The sequence below is a fragment of the Engystomops pustulosus genome, chromosome 9 (assembly GCF_040894005.1).
Source record: "Engystomops pustulosus chromosome 9, aEngPut4.maternal, whole genome shotgun sequence".
Classification (NCBI taxonomy): domain Eukaryota; kingdom Metazoa; phylum Chordata; class Amphibia; order Anura; family Leptodactylidae; genus Engystomops; species Engystomops pustulosus.
Genome location: NC_092419.1, coordinates 94222018 through 94234808, shown reverse-complemented (window position 1 = coordinate 94234808; position 12791 = coordinate 94222018). Strand labels below are relative to the sequence as shown.

General features: G+C 41.0%; 1 long non-coding RNA gene across 1 annotated transcript in view; it reads left to right on the top strand.

Moving 5' to 3' along the window:
- The window catches only part of LOC140076964 (uncharacterized), a 195530-nt gene that overhangs the window by 27676 nt on the left and 155063 nt on the right, over window positions 1-12791 (top strand). The gene's annotated exons all lie outside the window — the stretch shown is intronic.

The following is a 12791-nucleotide window of genomic DNA, read 5'->3' as shown; positions in this document are numbered from 1 at the left end:
TGGTGTAACTATTGGAATAAAGAGCATCTACTTCACCTCCTGACCTACAACCCGCAAAACATTGACATGGATTGATCCTGTGGTTACCATCTCCTTGCCAGAAACCGTAAAAAAAAAAAAAATCCTATACGCTTCCAAAAACCTGAAAACCTTTATAAAGCAGTCAAAATACATTGGGTATTTCCTGCAAAAGGGAACCTGTTCTGACATGCGGAGAGCAGGGGCTGAATGGAGTGGAAGGAAGGGGGAGTTCTGGGGGTGGGGGGTAAAAAACTGATGAGAAATGAGAAGAGACAGGGCTGGATGGAGCTGCTTGATGGATTGCAGACTTATCAATTTATGAAGGCCAGGCTTTCAAGTGCAGCAGACTCAGTGAAATTTACATTATTAATCTCTTGTAATAATCTATGACTCAAGCAGGCTGAGAACATAGCAGCAGAGCACTGACCAGCCAGATATAAATAACGTCTCTCCGCTCAATTTAATTGCACTTCAGTGAGAGTGCACATCTCGTATCTCCCTAATTACTTTAGTTTCATTAGGTCTTGCCGAGAGAGGAGAAGAAGGGAGAGCGAGAGAGAGAGAGGAAAAAAGAAAAGGGGGCGAAAAAAAAAAAAAAACGCGAGTGAGGCAACAATGAAAAATTCATATTCTGCCTTTTTTTGTTCTGTGAAATATTTAAATGTTAATAGCCATTCACACTTGACACGCTATCTCTGCAACGCGGAGTTAAACAGAAAATCTATTTAATCTTACGGAATCTCATTAAATGGTCATGGCAAGAATAAGGAGGGTTTCTTGGGTACAATAGGAGTGGTGGGGGGTCGGATAAGGCCGGGGGGGGGGGGGGACATCATCTTCTAAGATTCTTTAATTTAATTTATCGTCGTGCATGAAGCAACAAAAAACGCATAAGGACGTCGGCTTGTGCACCTCCATTTGAGTAGATAATGATTAAATGTTTTCCATTGTGTTACAGCTGGTATATATTATTGCAGAGGGAGCGCAGAAAAAACACTAACCCTCAGCGGTTTTGACTCCTTTCCAAATATTAGCTCCTTTTAAAGCCATTAAAAGATTATCACTGATTTAACCGAATGTCTGTTTAGAGCATTAGCAACAGACTGCATTCTGATTCCCACAATGCTGCTGATCCCGGCTTCCTTTTCTATTATCGCATCCACCCAGCAGTATTTAATTTCAATCCATGAATATGCAATGAATTTAATTTTGAACACTATTTTCATCTGCTCCTGTAATCACAAAAAATGCTGGTGTAATTAGTTTCTAATTACTTGCTTTAATTGTTGTAGTAATCATTTTAATTACCCAAATGCGCAGACATCAAACGCTAAAAGGAAAATAACCCCGGCGCACCTCCTACCTTGTCGTTTGCGCACGGAATATGATATTTAGGTTGTAGCACGTGTGACCTTTGTGGAAGTGGCTTTTGGGGGGGGGAGACGAGGAAGGGATGTGGTGGTGGGGGGGGTTTCTTTGCATGGAGTTGTTGCGCTTGCATGGGCTACCCTTAGAATTGTTGCGCGCCGCAATCTGCTCGCTAGGAAAAATTTGCATGCCCCAAAAAGCCATTAAGTTAAAATATACAGTTATTGTACCTTCCTGGGCACGCTGCCATGCAAATGCTTATTGCCTGTGCTCAGAGCCTGATGGAGCAGATGGTAAATCATGAAATTTTATGAAATTATTACGCCGGCGAGGTGTTTTGAAAAGGAGCAGCTGTGAAAGAAATGGGACCTTACAAAACTCACAGGTGTTCTAGCTTTCCTACCGCCAGCCATAACATAAAAAATTAAATTATAAACAAACAGGCAAATGCTGTAATTCCTTATGCAGACACACAACTTACAGGGCAAATTGCTCCGAGTAAGCAAAAGAATTCAATTTTGATTCGCATAAAATATTTAGTGAGGATGGAGAAGGGGGGAGAAGGGGGAAAAGAATCTGGCACGGGAGGGTTGAAGCTGCCAAAATGGGTTCCCTCCCTTCCCTGAACAACGAGTCAGGCCGTGGTTAGGAGCGGAAGGAAAAGAAGCGAAAGGGTATTAGGGACGAGCCTCTCAGGGCCACTTCAGACAGGCGCATATGGACGAGTGTAGCTAATCGGAGAGGGACGGGTGATGCCAATTCCTCTAACCAGATTGTTTTTCTCATTAAGTTTTTATTTCTACCTAAACCGGCAATTAGGCTCTTAAAGGATTTTTTTTCATGGAGGGGCCATGTGGAATTTGCAGCCGCTCCAGCGCTGAACAAATTTCAGAATAGGCCCACAGTGGTGGATATTACTTTGTAGTTAACTCGGTCTTTGCCAAAGCTAAAAAGTAACTCTACAGCTACTAAATAGAATATTCCTGTACTGATCTATCCATGCCTATCACTGTAGCCAAAGTAAAAGAGTAGGCAGAGTAATTTGATGTGACTATGTAACTTACCGTCTGGCATCAGGTTGTAATTATTTGGCAGACTGGGTACATATATCATGAAATATTTGTTATGGAATATACAATGAAATGTACAGGCTGAACAATGAAATGGACACATTACACCGGTGAAATCTGGGTCCAAATCTATTAAAGTTAAGCGGTTACTGTCCAATGTTACATATCCTGAGAGTGTCCGTTCAATTCAGCGATTTCTAGGTTAGATACGGTAAATCCTGCAAACATACCACAGAGCGAGTTTATCATTATACACTTGCATGAGGGCGATGGGCTACAGAATTTTATACAGGGGGCTCACTATTTGCATTGGCTCTACTCTCTGGTTTATAAAAATTGGGCTATTCCCCCCCTAAACAGCTCTATTCCCCAAAAAGGTTGAATTTAATGTAAAGCACTTATAACATTGCTGGGAGAATAGGTATTACTTTTGATCCCTCAGGCCTCTTAGCAAAATCTATGAAGAGGCCCCCCACCATCCGTGTACCATTTATAACACTGGTATTTGCTGTGGCAGAGGACAATTTGTCAGAACCCACTTTGTTTATATCTATAGCTTTGGCACGAACTACTGGATAGAATTTGGGCCGCTTATAGGGGACCTTTTGGATGCTGACCACTAGAGATGATGGGCTACGTACTTTCAATTTGGGTGTGTCCCATGTCACCTGGACAGATTGCCAGCCATACAGCCAATCTTGCAAATATTTGGGTCGAAAACAGGAAGTTCTCTAACTCCAAACCCAAACTAAGTGTTCGAGGCCGCTCATTTGTCTTCACCAACAACGGTAACACACACTATTGGTGCTGGCAGTGAGCCGAACCTGAACTTCTGGTTGAAGTCGGACATTGCGGTTCGGTCATCACCACTCACCATGCATTTAACATCAAGCTAAAAATGTTAAACTAGGCAATGTACAACCAAAACAAGCTTAGGATTTTTGGTACGAATTACTCAAACTTGTAGACCATTTTGTTAGATGCAGTAGGTGAATTTTTAAAGAACGTGCTGGGCATCATGCTCAATCCTTGTCAAATATATAGTATAATATATACATTAATCCAAAGTTAAAAAGCTTAGTCAGGAAAAGTAAGAAATATAAAAAAAAGTTGAAATCAGCTGAAATCATTGCTAATAAGGATTCCTACAATCTTCAGGCAGGCAGTAAAACTCGTAAACGTTTCCTACCGTGCCATCTCCATGCCCTCCTCCTCACTTCATTAAATATTTTTACCACATTTTACATTCCTAAACTGGTGGCGAACGTGAGTGCATAGAGGCCCATTACAGTTCTGTGATGCTTTATGACATCAACAGCACAACAAGGACACTCTCCTGTTGTTAATTAGGCCTAGGAAATAAATGCTTTGGTCCTTATTAATTGGATGTGCTTTGTTTTTGCTCATTAGAAACCGGTTCACAGGGAGAAGGTTAGAAAAAAAAAGCAAACGTACAAAATTACAAAGACGGCAATCTTTCCCATTAATTTTCTGGTAAATTCTTCAAACATCCTATCCTGCTAAATAGTCCTTGGAGCAATGGAGGTGACGGAACACTCATTTAACTGTTTCATTGACTAAGTGCTCAATGGTTCCACTGGGCACCCACAATAATTGCATTTAAAGAACATTGTAAAGATGGCCAGACAAGTTAAACTTGGGTCAACTGACCTTTCCAATTGTAGCAGCAATGGATATTCACTTAGATTCATTGAATGATCAATGTTTATTCGGAATATCTTTGAAAGAGAGAGAGGTTCAACATGCTGTAATGTTTGTTCCCAAGTAATTTCAAGAAGCAATACTGAAAAATAAAATAAAAATGGCTTCCACCTCTTATCCCTTTCGGTGTACATGATATAACATCTTCATCACTGTTCAATTTTCGATCACTGTGCTGTTTATCAATCTCATAATGCTTCAGTAAAGCATCACAAAGGCAACTAAAGACTAAACCCTCTGTGCCTACTGGGATAATAGGGTTAATATTGTTCTCTCTTTATCCTCTACAAAATCTAAGAAACCATGATATACTGTCAGGAGTCTGAACAGTCCTATTCTACATTTTTATTTAACTATATATCTTTATTTACTCATTCTAATTAACATTACTCATACACCGTGTTAGTGCCTGCTTGATATATTATTTTCTAAATTGTAATTGTGTGACGGATTGAATCCAGGCTCCACCACCTGCGCTATGATAGGGGCATCCTCTTGCCCCATCGGAGGCTCATTGCCATTCAAGTACCATAACTGTAGCTCAAGCCTTCAATAGCTTCTGCGTCTTTAAGTTGCAGATGCAATTGACAAAAGAGGTTTCCCCTGTATGTGTCTCTATAACCCTGGATGTGTTTTCATGTACCCTTCAGTATGGGCCGCAGCAACTATCTATATAAAATATATATATTATATTTTATTTATTTACATTTTTTTTTCTGGCCACAGTGGAAAAGGGATGAGAGGCATGGGTTGTGGATAGTGGGGGGAACAGTATGGATTTTGGGTGGCGCACGGTATGGATTGTGGATGTGGTGGCACACAGTATGGATTGTGGATGGGGTGGCACACGGTATGGATTGTGGAGACCCAGTGTTTAAAATAGAGTAAAGTTAAGTGCAAGCTCCGCAACAGATTTTTTTTTTTTTTTTTTTAAATGCGGCGTTTTTTTCCGAACCCATCGGGTTTTCGTTCAGCCACGCCCCCCGATTTCCGTCGCGTGCATGCCGGCACCGATCGCGTGCGCCAAAATCCCGGGGCAATTCAGGGGAAATCGGCGCCAATCGGAAATATTCGGGTAACACGTCGGGTAAACGCGAATCGGGCCCTTAGTAAACGACCCCAATGTGTTCTATATGCACTATATATAAAATTTGCCAAATGTTATTTAAATGTATAATATAGGGATTATATATGTAAATAATATATATATATATATATTATATAATAGGACAGTATGCATGAAATAATTGAGAAGAAAATGAAGGAGATCATTATATAAAACATAACATAAACAAGTAGTGACACTCTAAAAATAATTAAAGGCATATCATATGGGTGAAATAATTAATTGGATGGATCTATATATAAAATAATTAATTGTTGGAAAAATCTGTCATGTAATTAATTGTGTGCACAACGTATAAAAAATTAGCAGTGCAGTATTATTTATTCTGGGCCATAGTATATATTGTAATATATTGAGGGGACATGATGTAAACTTTGATATATGCAGGGGGCACAGCATTGTTTTTATGGGGGATATGTATGTATTACATGTCAGTTGTATAGTGGGGAGGGCATAGTTTGGGACACCTATTATCCAGGAGACACTTTACTGAAAGTCATTGTGGTATCTGTAGGGGCGCAGTGTGGAAGTGCAGAGCTGCAAGAATTCTGCAGTAGAACTGTTCATGCAGTTATATATAGTTCTGGACCTGAAGGAGTACTGTGCCTGCCAACCTTCCAGCTTATGCAGTGTTATTTTCAGTGTCAATGAGACACTGCCTTGTGTATATAGTGTGGTGACTTTTATTATGGTAATCCAAAGCCCAGCCGTCAGGAGAAAATGGGGCAAGAGGCATAAGGGTTCATTCACATGGAGTTATGGGACGGTATGTACGGCCCCCATAAACAGCAATGGGCATACAGCACACGTGCGGCTCCGTACACGGGGAAAAGATAGGACATGTCCTATCTTGCTCCGCTTGCTCGGCCGTATGCCGTGCATTTCTATGGAGAGGGGAGGGGTCATCCCTCCTACTCTCCAGTGTGCGGGGCGGGCCATACGTTTGTATGCATGTAGCCTAAGTATACAAAATTACACGTGATTCAAAAGAATTTAAGATAAAAATAAACAACTCAATAAGACAATACTTGCTGAATTTTTCATACTAAAAGAATGAAAAATAAATACTGCATTGGTTTTCTAACCACTGCCATAGGTTATCTTTAGGCTCGTGTACACAGAGGACAGACAGGCTGTACATTTTCTATGAAGGTATATATCACATCTATTTATTTATTGCACTATTCCTAAACTATGATATCAGAGTGTATATGATTTCTGCCGTGTGCCTGTTAGTACATCCCTGTGTGTATTCTCCCTGTACTGTGACATCACTGCGTGCATTCTCCCTGTACTGTGACATCACTGTGTGTATTATCCCTGTACTGTGACATCACTGTGTATTATCTCTGTACTGTGACATCACTGTGTGTATTATCCCTGTACTGTGACATCCCTGTGTGTATTATCCCTGTACTGTGACATCACTGTGTGTATTATCCCTGTACTGTGACATCCCTGTGTGTATTATCCCTGTACTGTGACATCACTGTGTGTATTATCCCTGTACTGTGACATCACTGTGTGTATTATCCCTGTACTGTGACATCACTGTGTGTATTATCCCTGTACTGTGACATCACTGTGTGTATTATCCCTGTACTGTGACATCACTGTGTGTATTCTCCCTGTACTGTGACATCACTGCGTGCATTCTCCCTGTACTGTGACATCACTGTGTGTATTATCCCTGTACTGTGACATCACTGTGTGTATTATCCCTGTACTGTGACATCACTGTGTGTATTATCCCTGTACTGTGACATCCCTGTGTGTATTATCCCTGTACTGTGACATCACTGTGTGTATTATCCCTGTACTGTGACATCACTGTGTGTATTATCCCTGTACTGTGACATCACTGTGTGTATTATCCCTGTACTGTGTCATCGCTGTGTGTATTATCTCTGTACTGTGACATCACTGTGTATGTTATCCCTGTACTGTGACATCACTGTGTATGTTATCCCTGTACTGTGACCTCACTGTGTATGTTATCCCTGTACTGTGACATCGCTGTGTGTATTATCTCTGTACTGTGACATCACTGTGTATTATCCCTGTACTGTGACATCAGTGTGTATTATCCCTGTACTGTGACATCACTGTGTATGTTATCCCTGTACTGTGACATCACTGTGTGTATTATCCCTGTACTGTGACATCACTGTGTATGTTATCCCTGTACTGTGACATCACTGTGTATGTTATCCCTGTACTGTGACATCACTGTGTGTATTATCCCTGTACTGTGACATCACTGTGTATGTTATCCCTATACTGTGACATCACTGTGTGTATTATCCCTGTACTGTGACATCACTGTGTATGTTATCCCTGTACTGTGACATCGCTTTCTACCATTATTTAAGCCTTTGAAATTTTCTGCTGAAATTGTGGGGATCCAATTCCAAGTTTTGCTATAGGGCCCCATGGTAACTACCCTGTTTCCCCGAAAATAAGACATCGTCTTATATCAATTTTTGCTCCTAAACAGGCACTTGGTCTTATTTCCAGGGGCTTTCTTATATTTCCATAAAAAAATAATTCACATTTATTGTTGGACAAAAAAATTAACTTCTCTAACGTCCTTATAACTCTCCAAACTTATTTCATGCAGAAATTCTTGTGACTCCATTTCTATTGGAATCATTGGCCCCAGTCTCTCATGTTTAGCAATAGCACTTTTCTTAAATGATCCCCTTCTTGTCAGCACTTCTTATCCTGGTAGCTGCTTGTATCACATTTGCAGCACAACAGTCAGATATTATACCCATGATTTCTTTCCGCATGTCACAACCTCTTGTGGTATCTAAATGATCTACTAATACTAATGTACAACATGGGGGCAGCAGCGGCAATCGCTGCAGCTAGGTCTTATTTTCAGGGGAGGCCTTGTATTTGTAAGCTAGAAAAAAATTCTACTAGGTCTTATTTTCGGGGATGTCCTATTTTAGGGGAAACAGGGTAGTTATGCGCCTGTGTACCAACATTGTATCACTGTGTTTTTTGTGTGGAATGGGTTGGCCGAAGTTCTGTAGTAATGATAACTGGGCTTGAAATAAAGGCGAAGAAAGGAGCTTATTCCACATGGTGCATTTATTATAACATTTACATCATTGCTTGTAATTAAGTTTATATTACTTTTAGGAAAGGATATTTTAATGTCTACAGTTTACGGAGCCAACCGCGGACTGAAAGCCATAACCATTAAGATGATAATAAGTCACCATTCTATCTGGTATTTATATTATTGAAATTTTGAGCTGGGCTCCCAGCTGGACATAAGAGGTTCTCCTTAGATTATGTTAGGGGAATCCAAATCTTCTCCCATATCAGCACCAAGTGTAGTCTTGATCCTCTTCAGTGATGAGAACAGAGCCATTTCATCGCCCTGTAAATCACATCACCACTTGGACTTGCGTCAATGCCAAGAAGCGGCTGCTAGCCAATAAAACCCCCTGAACTAACTTCCTGGTGATAATGCTGAAATTTACGGAGGTTTTATCTCCTGTGTAACTGGCCAGACATATGGGAAATAAAATTTTTATGTCTATGAATGCGGAGAGAGCAGAGACAGGCTATCCTGACTATCATAAAGCCGGCAGCACGGTGACAGCCCGGATGTTGGGGACGTTGGGGGAGTGAGTGAGGGGGTGTCTTAACAATTGAAGGCATAAAAAGATGAAAATTATAAATATATATATTTAAGAATAAAGATGTGGGGATGCAAGAGAATTGATGTGCGAGGTTATATTATTCTGTGGTTTTTGCATACAATATGTTGGGTGCTTAAATTTAAAGGCAAAGCTAAAACTTTATGTAGTCAATGCAAATGTTAATGGCCCAACTCTTTCCGTGCATCTCAAATTATTGTGACAGTGAAATGTTGTGATTTATCCTCCATCTAGATTTTATTTATTCATATTAAATGCCAATATATTTTTAGGCAAATACATGATTACTGAGTAGTCATTCTTGATTTAAAGAGCCATCTGTCTATATAAAGGGGGTCTTACCAGGTTAGTGATCACGATAAGCTGTACTTAGGACATCTACATCAGATTGGCCATCGATTAGGGAGTTCCAGACACGTTCTCCACATGGCTGTTCTGAAGTCGGACACAATCAGATTGTTATATCTATCCTGTAGATGCAGAATATCAATCCAACTTGGTAAAAACCCTTTAATTCCTGGTACCAAAAGTACCATGCTTAGGCTTCTTCTACCCAAGGGCTCCATAGCAGCCCTGCCCTCTACCTAGAAGTTATATTAAAAGTAAGACTTCAGTGTCTGGAGTATAGTAGTGGGCTCTAGGATATACTTACCTGAATTTTTATCTGATGAGGATATAAAAGGTTTACAATTTCCAAATGGTCTCTATCAGTCCTAGTGTACACAATTTCGGTTACCCCGGGATCTGACCCTAAACCAGAAAGACATTTTGTTCTCCTGTCTGATGCTGCACTGAGCTTCTCTGCTTCCAGCCCCAACCCTTGCATTCCAAAACAAGCTCTCACACCCACATTACTGCCATCACGTGGGGAGCTTGAATCTACAAACTACTGACAGATAATGTCTTTATCCAGGGGAGGGGGGGGGGGGAGCACAGCAGGGCTGACAGTGTATGTTATGGCTGAGATGGCAGAGCTGAGAATTTCATGTGTTATATGCATCTCATAGATCTTTCATCCCTGATCTGTCTAATCTCTTTCTTTGTGTCAGATACTAGTGAATGTTCAGAAACTAAATGAAAGTGTATATAAACCTGGACCCTGATAATGTAAGCACATTGTCAGCACACTATAACTCGCAGCACTAGAGGGTTCATAATGTGTCTGCCTAGATAGTCCCCGTTAACACTCTCAAATTTTACCCTGACAAGCCTAGGGAGTGATGGGATTTAAGACCGCAGTAAAACTGAGTAAATTTGCAAATTAAGAGGTTAAAAATTATCTTTATTGTGTAAACATCACTAGGAGATTGAAATTTGAGAATTTTCTTTCATGGGCAAACTCCTTTAACATGAATGCAGAGCACACAGTCAGACCACCAACCTATTTCTTGTGGATATGTCATGAATGCGGAACACAAGGTGAACCCTTTTAAATAAAAGTTACGTTATTTTGGTGATGATATCCAAAGCCCAAGCCATAATAAAGTGCCCTCTCGCTCTTTTCTTCACCATTACTATGAAGAGTTAAGGTGATAAGTCCCAGATGGGTCAGCGATCTATCAGTGGTGGCAAGTGTCCTTCATAAAAATTTACATTACAAGTGATGCATTGGGGCAGAAAATGTGCAGCTGAAGGACAACAATTTGTAAACGGCTCAGACATTAGGTTATTATATAGAACGCTCCTTATTTTGCATCACTTATTTCCAGCATTTATTGCAATAATGCATAACCCTGTAATCCTGCTTACAGACGCTGGTGACAGATAGATTTCCTAAAGCACTTTGTCGTTTCTACCTAGAACAAGGTGTCAAACTCTTCCTAAAGAGATTGATGCAGAATCTCTTGGCGTTCTCCATCTGACGCCCGGCTTGTTACTTATTCTAATATACAGTCTGGACTAATGCAGAGCTCTTCCACCGATGATCTCACTCAATGAATCACTGGCACTCAGACTGACACCCAGACACGGGGCCATTCCTCTTGATGCCATGTCTTCGGTGCTGACACATGACTTAATACGCTACCAAGTTAGGACTCTGACCATAAGCCAAACCAGCAGACAGAAAAGTGGCAAGGAAAGAGAATACACCAATTGTATTACTTGCCTATTCAAGAGAGGTTACTCCATGTAGAACATTTTAAGGGAACCTGGCACCACAGAACCACTTCATAAACCACCAACAGAACCCCAAGATGACTGTAATTGTATTTTCATGATTCCTTTTCTGAGTTCTATACATTACAGTTTTATCCCTAAAAACACTTATATTCAGCTTGGTTTCTCTCATCGATACAGTCAAGGAGGTGGGAGACCAGTCAAGCGCTCTCACTACTCCTCACAGCCCTGTGCTTGGTAAGCCTACCCCTCCACACGTCCCTTGGCACTGCCCCCTGTTTATGTCAAAGCGCAGTGTGGCTCGAGGAGCCTTGTGGCTTGTCCCCAGATCTATTCAGAGCTGCACCGCGCAAGTAGCGTTTGCTGGGTATGTATTGATAAGTGGACAAGGAAAGACCAAATAGGCACAACTCTATTCTGGTTGTTTGGTGTTGATATGGGTGGCTTCAGGTTCTGCCTTTAGACAGGTGGCATCAAGACACAGTTGCCACATCGCTCTGGATTAGGCTTGGATAGATACAGGAAGGGCTGTCAGAGTTGGCGTACACAGGTATTCCGAAGAGTCATGGGATTGGCAGTAAAAACTTGTTTTATTTGGTATCTTTGGAACACAACATGTTTCGGAGTCTACCACGACTCGTTACCAAGTGAAAAGAGACTGCAGCGTGGGTGCAAGGTTAATGACTCGGGGTCAGCTCTTCCTGTATCTATTTGTGCTGGGTATGTGCTAGAGCGAGAGGGCCACGCTCAGACATACACATACGCATGCACAGAGTTTTCAAACACGGGAGCTGTAATATGAACAGGGGACATGTGAAGGTGTGGGTTTGCGGTTGTGAGGGGGCGAGAGAGAACGGGACTGTTCTCCCGCCTCCTTGACTGCATTGATGAGAGAACCCAGGCTGAATAAGTTTTTTTCGGACAAAGCTGAAATGTATAGAATATACAGAGGAACCATGAAAATACAATTATAGGCATAGTACTGTTAGGGGTTTATAGTGTGGTTTTGTGGTGACAGGTTCCCTTTAAATGGTCTACGATTAAAAAAGAAATGGCAATGCCTTGCCCTTAGTCTGTGAATGGCATAACTGCTATTATTATTATTGCTACTGTGCTTTCTACATTCACTATTGTGAGGCAGGTAAGTCACAATGGGAAGGTTGAGATGCTGTTAGAACAGCTAGTTGTTACTTTCTAGACGGATAACCAGGCAATGACAAGGCACTCTTTCAAAAATCTGTCTACATCCAAGCAAGTTGGGAGGTCAGAGAAAAAAATGTATATATACACTAATCTGTTAGCCATGTAATATCAGTAGAGGATAGCAAAGAAATTAAAGAAAATCTACCACCAGGATCAAGGCTTGAAAACCAAGCACACTGACATACTGGTGTGCCCCCTCCCACCCCAAGCAGGATTTCTCTTATTTTAGCTTATTTTGTCCTGTGTTTTTTTTCATTAATTTTTTTAAAGGAAGCCTTTAAAATTATGCAAATGCACCTGAGGGGCTCCAGGCTCTATAAGTGTTAATTAAACCTGGAGCCCCAAGCTCATTTGCATAATGTTGAAATCCATTTTTTTTAAAACAAGGGCATAAGAGTCTAAAAGAACAGTGGATCCTGTCAGAAGGGGAACACACCTGCATATCTGTGTGCTTGGTCTACAATCCTTGACCTTGGTGATAGATGT